The sequence below is a fragment of the Macrobrachium rosenbergii genome, chromosome 46, assembly GCF_040412425.1.
Source record: "Macrobrachium rosenbergii isolate ZJJX-2024 chromosome 46, ASM4041242v1, whole genome shotgun sequence".
In the NCBI taxonomy this organism is placed as follows: domain Eukaryota; kingdom Metazoa; phylum Arthropoda; class Malacostraca; order Decapoda; family Palaemonidae; genus Macrobrachium; species Macrobrachium rosenbergii.
The window spans coordinates 52,749,364-52,760,457 of NC_089786.1; positions in this window are offsets into that span (position 1 = coordinate 52,749,364).

Genomic DNA, 11,094 nt, shown 5'->3' on the forward strand with positions numbered 1-11,094 from the left:
TAATCTATTTTTTGTTTAAATTGTGTTATTTATTTTTTGAACTTTTCCCGTTTATCTGACTCTTTGATATACGTCGCAGGCACCTTTATCATTTCTGCTTTTCATTAACCAGTTCTGGGTGAGGATCGTTTTAAATTTCTGGACTAATTTTTATAAAGTAAAATTTTATCTTTCTGTATTTTTTAATTTTTTTCGAAGTAAAATTTTATCTTTGTTTTTTTTTTTTCCAAAGAAAAATTTTATCTTTCTGTATTTTTTTTTTATTTTTTCCGGAGTAAACTTTAATCTTTATTTTTTTTTCCAAAGTAAAATTTTATTTTGCTTTCTTTTTCCAAAGTAAAATTTTATCTTTCTGTATTTTTTTTCCGAAGTAAAATTTTATCTTTTTTGTATTTTTCTTATTTTTTCCGAAGTAGAATTTTATTTTTCTGTGTTTTTAAAATCTTTCCGAAGTAAAATTTTATCTTTCTTTAATTTTTTCAGAAAGTAAAATTTTATCTTTCTGTATTTTTCTTTTCTAAGTAAAATGTTACCCCTCTGTATTTTTTAACATCTGCCTCGGTCCCATGATAAAACACCATTATAGCAACTTTTTGGACGAAAAACTACATTTTTCTGTGTTGGGGTTTACCGATATTAACTTTTTTTTTTATTTTTTTTTTATTTTTGGTCCCGCTACCAGTGAATGCCGCCATTGGCAGTATTATCAGAGCCCCTATTCAGTAACGATTTGGGCTGCACAATTTTTTATAGCCTTGTCGTTGTTCTTGCCAGGTTGTGTTTGTTTGTTTGTTTTTTTTATGCAAAAGAAAACTATTGTGCCGGCTTTGTCTGTCCGTTCGCACTTTTTCTGTCCGCCCTCAGATCTTAAAATCTACTGTGGCTAGAGGGCTGCAAATTGGTATGTTGATCATCCACCCTCCAGTCATCAAACATACCAAATTGCAGCCCTCTAGTCTAAGCATTTTTTATTTTATTTAAGGTTAAAGTTAGCCATAATCGTGCTTCTGGCAACGATATAAGACAGGCCACCTCCGGGCCGTGTTTAAAGTTCCTTGGCCGCGGCTCCTTGATTATACGGTGTAGCGGGGTGTACAGAAAACTCGACTGCGCCGAAGAAACTTCAGCGCATTTTTTACATGATTTTATAGCCTTGTCATTGTTCTTGTCAGGTTGTGTTTCTTATTTTTTTTTTTTCCACAAGTCCATCGACAGCATTGTCTCACCTTCTTTCCGTAACCATATTGGGTTGGAAAGAGTTTGTATCGTTCGTGTATTTATGTTGCATTCAGGTGTAAGTTATTTGTTTTTTTTTTTATCTCATATTGGCAGGATTATGAGAGGGACTTTCCACGAACTATTTAGGTCCAAGATCATTTTTATATCAGTGTTATTCGTTTGTAACGGGATGTAATTTTTTTTGTTTTATATTCTTTATTCTATTTATTTATTTATTTAATTACTGTGTGGGTTCTTCTCGCGCCCTGCAAATACCCAACAGACAGCGTTATCGGAACATCTTTCCACCAACTGTTTAGGTTAAAAATAATTTTTATATATCTGTATTTTTTAAAAATAGATTTATTATTCTTTTTTTGCTTACTGTTTTGTTGTTGCAATCTTCTGGTTCCATGCAAATACCCGATTATTGGCAGCATTGTCGTACCCTTTCCCAGTACCCACATTTCTTGGTATTAGGTTCAAAATAATTTTTATATCGCTGTATTTGTTTGCAACGGGATGTAGTTTTATTTTTATTTTTACTTATATCTTTGTGTATCCCTGCATTTATTTGTAGCTGCGTGTAGAAGTTTTTGTATTTTTTTTTTGTAATCTCACTTCCTGCAAATACCCCATTAGTGCAGCTTTATCATTAATATCCCTGTATTCGTTTGTAAAATGTCGTTTTTTTTTTTTTTGCTTTATTTATCTATTTTTTTCAATTTTTTTCCTTCATTTTTTTCCAATCTTCTCTCTCGCTACACATACCCTATTATTGGCAGCATCGTCACACCCTTTCCCAGTACCCACAGGGTGGTGTTTTGACCGGGGAGGGGGGGTGAGAAGACACCCCATTGTTTTGGGAAGCATCTTTCCAATACCCACATTTTCAGGTGGTGGTGTGTTGTGGAGGGGGGATGGGTGCACAGAGGAGGTTCATTGACATTCCTGTCTTTACCCAGCCGTAGTAAAGTTCTTGCCCGAAGGAATTCTTCTCCCTGTTCTTGCGACCTCTTTCGCGGCGGCTTTTGTCTCCGAGACGACCTCCAGGATGTGAGGAAGTCTGGTTAAAGATTTTCTATAAACGGCCGTTTGGAATTTTTTTTTTTTTTTTTTTTTTTTATCTTGCGTTTTGGGTATTTTTTTTTTTTTTTTTTTTTTTGCTGGTTCGGTTTGACAGACAGTAGATGTTTTTTTTGGGAGATTTTTTTTTCATTTGTATGAAAATTGATTTGTTTTTACTGGTAACTGTTTTTCATGTGGTTTGAAGTGGAGGATTTTGTTTTTCATTCATTTATGTGGTCATGTGAACTTGTGTTTATACATGCATTCGTACACGCCAACATTACACACACACACACACATATATATATATATTGCAACATTTTGGTTCTCTCTCTCTCTCTCTCTCTCTCTCTCTCTCTCTCTCTCTCTCTCTCTCTCTCTCTCTCTCTCTCTCTCCCCAAAACAGCTTTTTATAAAATGCAATTTTATGATTCACTGCATTCCAAAGCTCTCTCCTGAAAGGGCTCATTAATATTTCCCAGTTCTCTTTTATTTTATTTTTAAACCCCGCATTCAGAGTTGAATGAATTTTCCATGTATCTAATTTCTCACCCCTTTGTCTGCAGTTATCCAAGCGAGAGACTTGTTATCCATTTTCTGTCAACATTTGACTTTATTTTTAAAATTTTTTGCTTTCTTTTGGTAGTCTTTTTCATCTCTTACCGTTTCTTCTTCTTCTTCTTCTTCTTCTTCTTCTTCTTCTTCTTCTTCTTCTTCTTCTTCTTATTTCTCTGCATCTTTTCCCACTGCTATGTGGGGTCGATGTTTATGATCAACTTTTGACTTTATTTTTTATTTTTTTTGCTTTCCTTTGGTAGTCTTTTTCATCTCTCACCGTTTCTTCTTCTTCTTCTTCTTCTTCTTCTTCTTCTTCTTCTTCTTCTTCTTCTTCTTCTTCTTCTTCCTTTCCCACTTCTATGTGGGGAATCGATGTCTCTGACAGCTTTCCTTCTCCACCTGGCTCTGTCAAACACATCATCCTCTGACAATTGTTTGTCTCTCAGGTCTGCTCTAACTACAGTATATCCGTCCACCTCTCTCTCTCTCTCTCTCTCTCTCTCTCTCTCTCTCTCTCTCTCTCTCTCTCTCTCTCTCTCTCCATCAAGCACCTCCATCTGCATCACTCCTCCCTACATATGCCTCATCCCTTCTCATCACATGGCCGTACCATCTCGCAGTCTTACCGTTTCTGACTCTGTTGCATTCAGTTTTAAATCGTCAGCATAAAATATGTTGATTCTAAAGTAAAGCATTCTATATTTTTCAAGATTCGATGTTTTTACTCCATGTTACGAGGGATTTCTTTTGTTTGTTTTAAATCATTTATGTAAAATATTTGTGTTTTTAAAGAAAAATCATTTTACATTTCTCTCGGTAATATATCCAAACATTTGGAATTTTTAACTCATTAATGTGAAACACTTGTGTTTTCAAAGACAAATCAACGTAATATATCGTAATATTAAGTGTCTTGAACTAATTAATGAAAACCAATTATTATTATTATTATTATTATTATTATTATTATTATTATTATTATTATTATTATCATTCAGAGAATGAGATTATTATTATTATTATTATTATTATTATTATTATTATTATTATTATTATTATTATTATTATTATTATTATTATTATTATTCAGAGAATGAGCTTATTATTATTATCATTTTTATTATTAGGATGAACCATATCCATATGGAACAATCCCACAGGGTCCAATGACTTGAAATTCAAGCTTCCAAAGAATATTATGGTGTTCATTCGAAAGAAGTAACAGAAGGTAATGGGAAATTTGTAAAGAGAAAACATTTTATATTCACTTCGTTAACATATCCATTCAACTGTTTATGAACTTCTAATTCATTACCCTAAAACAACTTTGGTATGTTAGTCGAGGTTAAAGCAGTATGTTTACCTTTCGTTCGCATTTTGTTGGTGCTTTTATTAAGAGTTTCGGGTCAGACCACTTTTTTTTCCTTCCTCCGACTTTCCAATTCTCTTTTGCTTCGTCTTTTTTATTTGTTTTTATTCCCGAAGCCTTTAATGAGCTTTTCGAAGTTTGTCTTTTTCAGTCTTTCGTCAAAAAGAGTTGACTTTTCTTTGGAGACACAAGTAATTAGATTTCTGGAGGTGCGATGTATATGTATGGATGCATATTATATATATACACTGTACATATGTATACTATATATATAAATATATATACATATAATACACACACACACACACACATATATATATATACACACACACATACACATTCATACCTTGTCATCTAGTGAATTTGACACTGCTTCAACAGCGTGAGGCCACGGGTTCGATTTTCGGGTGAGGCTGCTTTTGACCGTAGACGTCAATAATTTACCTGGTAGTTATTCAGTTTTGTTGATGATATTAACGACAGATGGACATATTTTTGAAGTGACCTCGATTCGATCCACTTTTGGGAGGAACACTCAAAGGTCAAGGTCATAAATTTCATGCTATTAACTTTTTTACTAAAATGAAACAACACACTCTCTCTCTCTCTCTCTCTCTCTCTCTCTCTCTCTCTCTCTCTCTCTCTCTCTCTCTCTCTCCCCCGAAAGACATAACGCATGCGTCTGCTAACTCTCTATCCCTGGAGGAGGCGAACTTTTGTCAGGAATCTCCTGAGGGCGCCTCGCTTTCCTAAGGAGGCCCTTGTTTGTGGCGTGGATTAAAACTCTCTCTCTCTACTTTTGAGGAAAAGACCTACAAAGGATTAGCCTGCCGGGCTGGCGTATTTTTATTTTTGCAGTGAATGATAATAATAATAATAATAATAATAATAATAATAATAATAATAATAATAATTTTACCAGCTACATGCTAATGAAAAAATTGTAAGACAAATGAAATACCTTGGTAACAGCTATAAATTTCAATAATAATAATAATGATAATGCTACTAATATTAATAATAATAATGATAGTAATAACATTGATAATAATATTCAACGGAACTTTATTATTTAAGAATAAATGAACTGTGGACTGCTGCTGTATAATTTAGCTGCTGCTACAGATAAACTCATTCAAGATTTTGAGAGACTCTATTATTATTATTATTATTATTATTATTATTATTATTATTATTATTATTATTATTATTATTATAAAAAGTCAGCGTTACCCTAGTGACAATGGCTTTGAAAATAAGTGTCTTGATTTTATGTATCTGAAAAATGTTTAATATTATTATTATTATTATTATTATTATTATTATTATTATGATTATTATTATTATTATTATTGTTATTATTATTATTTTGGGAAAGGAAATAATAATTTTTAGACGAAGGGAAAATGTTAAATTCAAGAATGAAATTATGAATTTTAGTAGCCCATAAGCACAAATCTGTTATAGTGTTATCATATATAGCGTCATATCAAGTTAGATTTAATATAGTCGTTAGTACTCATTATTATATATCTGTCTAACTGTCTGTCTATCTGTATATATTTATATATATATATATATATATATATATATATATATATATAAATGTTTGTTTATATATATAATACATATACAGTATATCTACATTTATTTATAAATATAAATATATATGTATACATATACATACACACATACATACATATATGTATATACGCAAGCTTTCATAACGTATGTCAACACAAAAATATGTATATATATATATTAATAAAAACGAATACGCCTCTTATTTCCATTGTTCATTGAATTCATAAAATCGCTCTCTAAAAGTTATATGACGGCGCCCGGATGCCCACAATGCTTTGAAAAGGCGCCTCGGGACATTTCATTAGCTCGGAAATGAATGGCAGAACGCTTTTCACAATTAATCCCTCTTGCGTTGGCGTTTTGCACCTGAAAAGATTGCCTGGGAGCTTCTGAATGGAGGATCTGGAAATAGAAGAATGGTCGAGAGTAGATTTGATGAGGAGGTTTTATGTAATGCAGGGTTTTAAGCTATGTTACTTTTAGGCAGATTGTGTAAGTGTTCAGGAAGAAGAGACTGCGAGGACAGACAGAATGGTGTGATGGTGTTTGTCAAGAATTGTGTAGGGAAATAAATGGAAGATGAATAAACATTAATCAACACATGTACACGCATATGTATGTATATACATATACATATATATACATATATATATATATATATATATATATATATATATATATAGTCTTTTGAATAGTGAAATTTTAGAATTTTTGATATTTTGATATAGGCTACAAGATCTAGATGTAGTCCCCAGAGTACTTACAGAATCTGATCCAGTATTATTGATTGATCGAACGATAAGAATTGCTATCATTATTTTGAGAATTCCCCGAGAATATTCTACAAAGGTATGTTTCGTGTAGTACCTCAAGTCTGTCACGACACGTCTTTATATTTTTCATATTTTAATCAATTTTATTAAAATAAATAATGTTGACTTATAAGTTCACGGGTATTCATAAAAGCGGTTTAAAACAGATTTTTTTAATCCATATTTTAATTATATATATATATATATATATATATATATATATATATATATATATATATATATATATATATATTTATTTTGTTATTTGTACTCCGTGATGTGTTGACATCGTCAAAGAACGCGTATTATTATTATTATTATTATTATTATTATTATTATTATTATTATTATTATTATTATTATTTATTATTATTATTATTATTATTATTATTATTATTATTATTATTATTTATTATTATATTATTATTATTATTATTATTATTATTATTATTATTATTATTATTCTGCGGCAATTATCGTCAATCTGTAAAAACTCCTACGCCTACTTTTCATATGGTGGTATCTGGCATCCTTTCTAAGCGCATTTATTATTATTATTATTATTATTATTATTATTATTATTATTATTATTATTATTATTATTATTATTATTATTATTATTATTCTGAGGCAATTATCGTCGATATGTAAAAGCTCCTACACCTACTGCTTCCATATGGTGGTATCTGGCATCCTTCCCAAGCGCATTTGTCATCACCTCTGGAGGCCTTTGGCACCTCGCTAATTGACCATAGAAATCCAAGAATGGGATATGTCCGCATTGTGTGCGTAAACAAAGGTTACTATATTTACCCCCTGCCATTGTGAATGAGTGTGTGAGTTCATTCACAGATTTCCCCTGTAGTATTCACGTTGTTTAGGAGGCGTGTCCTGCTCTGCGAGGTTGTGTAAACAGTTGAATTTTATAATGGGTGATTTCAGAGAATGTTTTTTGATGTATCAAGACCTATATGACAATAATAATAATAATAATAATAATAATAATAATAATAATAATAATAATAATAATAATAATAATCTTGTTCTGCATTCTAGTGTTTAAGGTATTTTTTCTGCTTTTTTGTGAGGTTTACTGTTTAATAATAATAATAATAATAATAATAATAATAATAATAATAATAATAATAATAATAATTATCTTAATCCGCATTTTTGTGTATCGGATTTTTTTAACGGTTATACAAGGGTTTCATTACTGGTAGACTATTATACGCAAAAAGTAAAGATATAGCAACACTGAATTTTTTTCTATACCAAAATTAATATTCTGATCTTTCGAAAGTTAATATGCGACAAGTCCACGGGAGTATAGAAAAAGAAGGCGATGGAATTATACCAAAAGAGATGAACCAAAAGAAAAATAAGTGAATATTGTAAATAAACAATAACCATATAGCGTCGCTTTTCAACAAGACTGTAATTTACCATAACCTACAAAATTTGTTAAAATGAATCTATATATCTACATTTCAAAATTTGAAGTCCCTAACATAAAGTAATTGAAAAACACAATCACTAGTAAGATTTCAGTGTCTCAGACTTCAAATTAATCCGATTATTAATGACAAACTGACTGACCGTATTCCGAAAGTACAGTAATCTTCTCTGCGACTCCTGAAGCCTCTTATTGGACTGGGAGGGTTGTAGTGGGGGGTGGCAGTGATTTAAGCAGTTAACTGCCAAATGATTCTGCGTCAGTCAATGCCAGTATTGGGGTTAATGTTGTTATCGTCACTCAGTCGGTTCTGAGAGAGAGAGAGAATTTCGTGACATGAATGTAACTTTGTAGTTATGCACATGCGAACAAACACATATGTATATGCATATAAAGAAAAATTTTGGGTATGTTTAACTCATTTTTAATCTAATTTCATGAATCTGGAAGTTTCACATACATACATACATACATATATACATACAAACATGCGTACATACATACATGCATCCATACATACTTACGTACATAAATACATATATGCGTACACAACATACTTACATGCATACATTCACAAAGAGATGAAATCCCTAGATACCCATCCAAATCAATTACAGTCGAGTAATCAAAGAATGTTATAATAACGCAATAACATTACAGTAGTAGTAGTATACGTAATTTCTAAGCTCCTTAAATGAATATGCTGCATTTTAGTGCAGATGGACAGACAAAGCCGGCACAATAGTTTTCTTTTCAGACAACTAAAAGATAGTCTCTGCAAAGAACACCATTGACATTTAATAGAAGTGATGTACTGTGTTAGAGGATCGTACGTATTATTATTATTATTATTATTATTATTATTATTATTATTATTATTATTATTATTATTATTATTCAGATGATGAACCCCATTACAGAAAAGATTATTATTATTATTATTATTATTATTATTATTATTATTATTATTATTATTATTATTATTATTATTATTCAGATGATGAACCCTATTCCTGTGGAAAAGTCTACAGGGGCCATTGACTTGAAAATCAAGCTTCCAAAAAATATGGTGCTCATTTGAAAGAAGTTACAGAAAAGATTATTATTATTATTATTATTATTATTATTATTATTATTATTATTATTATTATTATTATTATTATTATTCAGATGATGAACCCCATTTATATGGAACAATCCCACCAAAGGGGCCATTGACTTGAAATTCAAACTTCCAAAGAATATTATGGTGATCATTCGAAAGAAGTAACAGAAATTAAAGAGAAATACAGAAAGACGAGATCGGTTATTAGAAAAACAGATAAATTAACAAACCGATAAATAAGTAAAAATGTCAGTAAAATATTGAAATCCGAGTTGAATTATATTAGGGTCGTAATGCATTGCATTACCACAAACAATAATGTGAAAATACCTTTCTCAAGTAAAAGAAGTATTTTTCCTTGGCACCCTGGCAGAGGTAAGAGGTTTAAAAGGCGGCAATTTCGAGTCGTGTGGCGCAAGCTACTTCAAGCGATGAAGGGTGAAGAAAGGAAAGAAAAAAGAAAGAAAGAAAATGAGAAGGAAGGAAACGTTTGATGTTGGGAAGTGTTTTAGAAAAAGGTTGAGTCTGACGTTTTTTCGTGTGGTGTTTGTTCTTGTGAACGTGGCTCAGAGGTAATAATAATAATAATAATAATAATAATAATAATAATAATAATAATAATATTAGATTTAAATGAATTGAGCAGATTCGAGAATTTCAGATAATAATAATAATAATAATAATAATAATAATAATAATAATAATAATAATAATAATAATAATAGATTTAAATGAATTGAGCAGATTCGAGAATTTCAGATAATAATAATAATAATAATAATAATAATAATAATAATAGATTTAAATGAATTGAGCAGATTCAAGAATTTCAGATAATAATAATAATAATAATGATAATAATAATAATAGATTTAAATGGGTTTAGCAGATTGGGGAATTTCAGATAATAATAATAATAATAATAATAATAATAATAATAATAATAATAATAATAATAATAATAATAATAATATCGCAACGAGTTGTCATTACGTGACAAAAATTGACTTGTTAGAATGTTTTTCCGCCAAAATCAGTTCTTGCTGTACAGTATATATATCTTTACAATTAAATTTTGTCTTATATAAACTACCGTAAACTGTTGCCACATGAACTACGAGATTTCAAACCCGTTATTTTCAAGTCAGCCAAATTCTTTTTTTTACTATGTTCAAATATGTTTAAATTCCAATTTTTTATTTTTTTTATTTTTTTTAGAACTAAAAACTATCGCTCCTTTGTAATTATGTTTTTATGTATCAGTAATGAATTGTCATTCTCTCTCTCTCTCTCTCTCTCTCTCTCTCTCTCTCTCTCTCTCTCTCTCTCTCTCTCTCTCTCTTTGGAGAAAATAACTTTTCTTTTAAAAATAAAAATATGAGGTATTACTTCAAATAACATTCTCTCTCTCTCTCTCTCTCTCTCTCTCTCTCTCTCTCTCTCTCTCTCTCTCTCTCTCTCTCTCTCTCTCTCTCTCTCAAACAATGTCGGACGAGCAAGTTTACCAGAAATAAGAAAAGAAAATATGCAAGACTATATGGCACCTCTCTCTCTCTCTCTCTCTCTCTCTCTCTCTCTCTCTCTCTCTCTCTCTCTCTCTCTCTCTCTCTTTAAGCAAATGTCACACGCTGAAGTCTAACAGAAATAACAAAGAAAATATGCAAGACTATACAACACGCTCTCTCTCTCTCTCTCTCTCTCTCTCTCTCTCTCTCTCTCTCTCTCTCTCTCTCTCTCTCTCTCTCTCTCTCTCTCTCTCTCTTCCCGCCCCCCAAGGCTTTCATATTCAACTTAAACCAACATGACGGGGTGCTGGCAGAAACGCCGGGAGGGAGGAAATCTTGAATTGAAAAGAATCGTCTTCCCATTCTCTTTTGGTTTTAATTCCTTCATTGTTTTTACATTTTCCCGTTTTAGTTTTCTG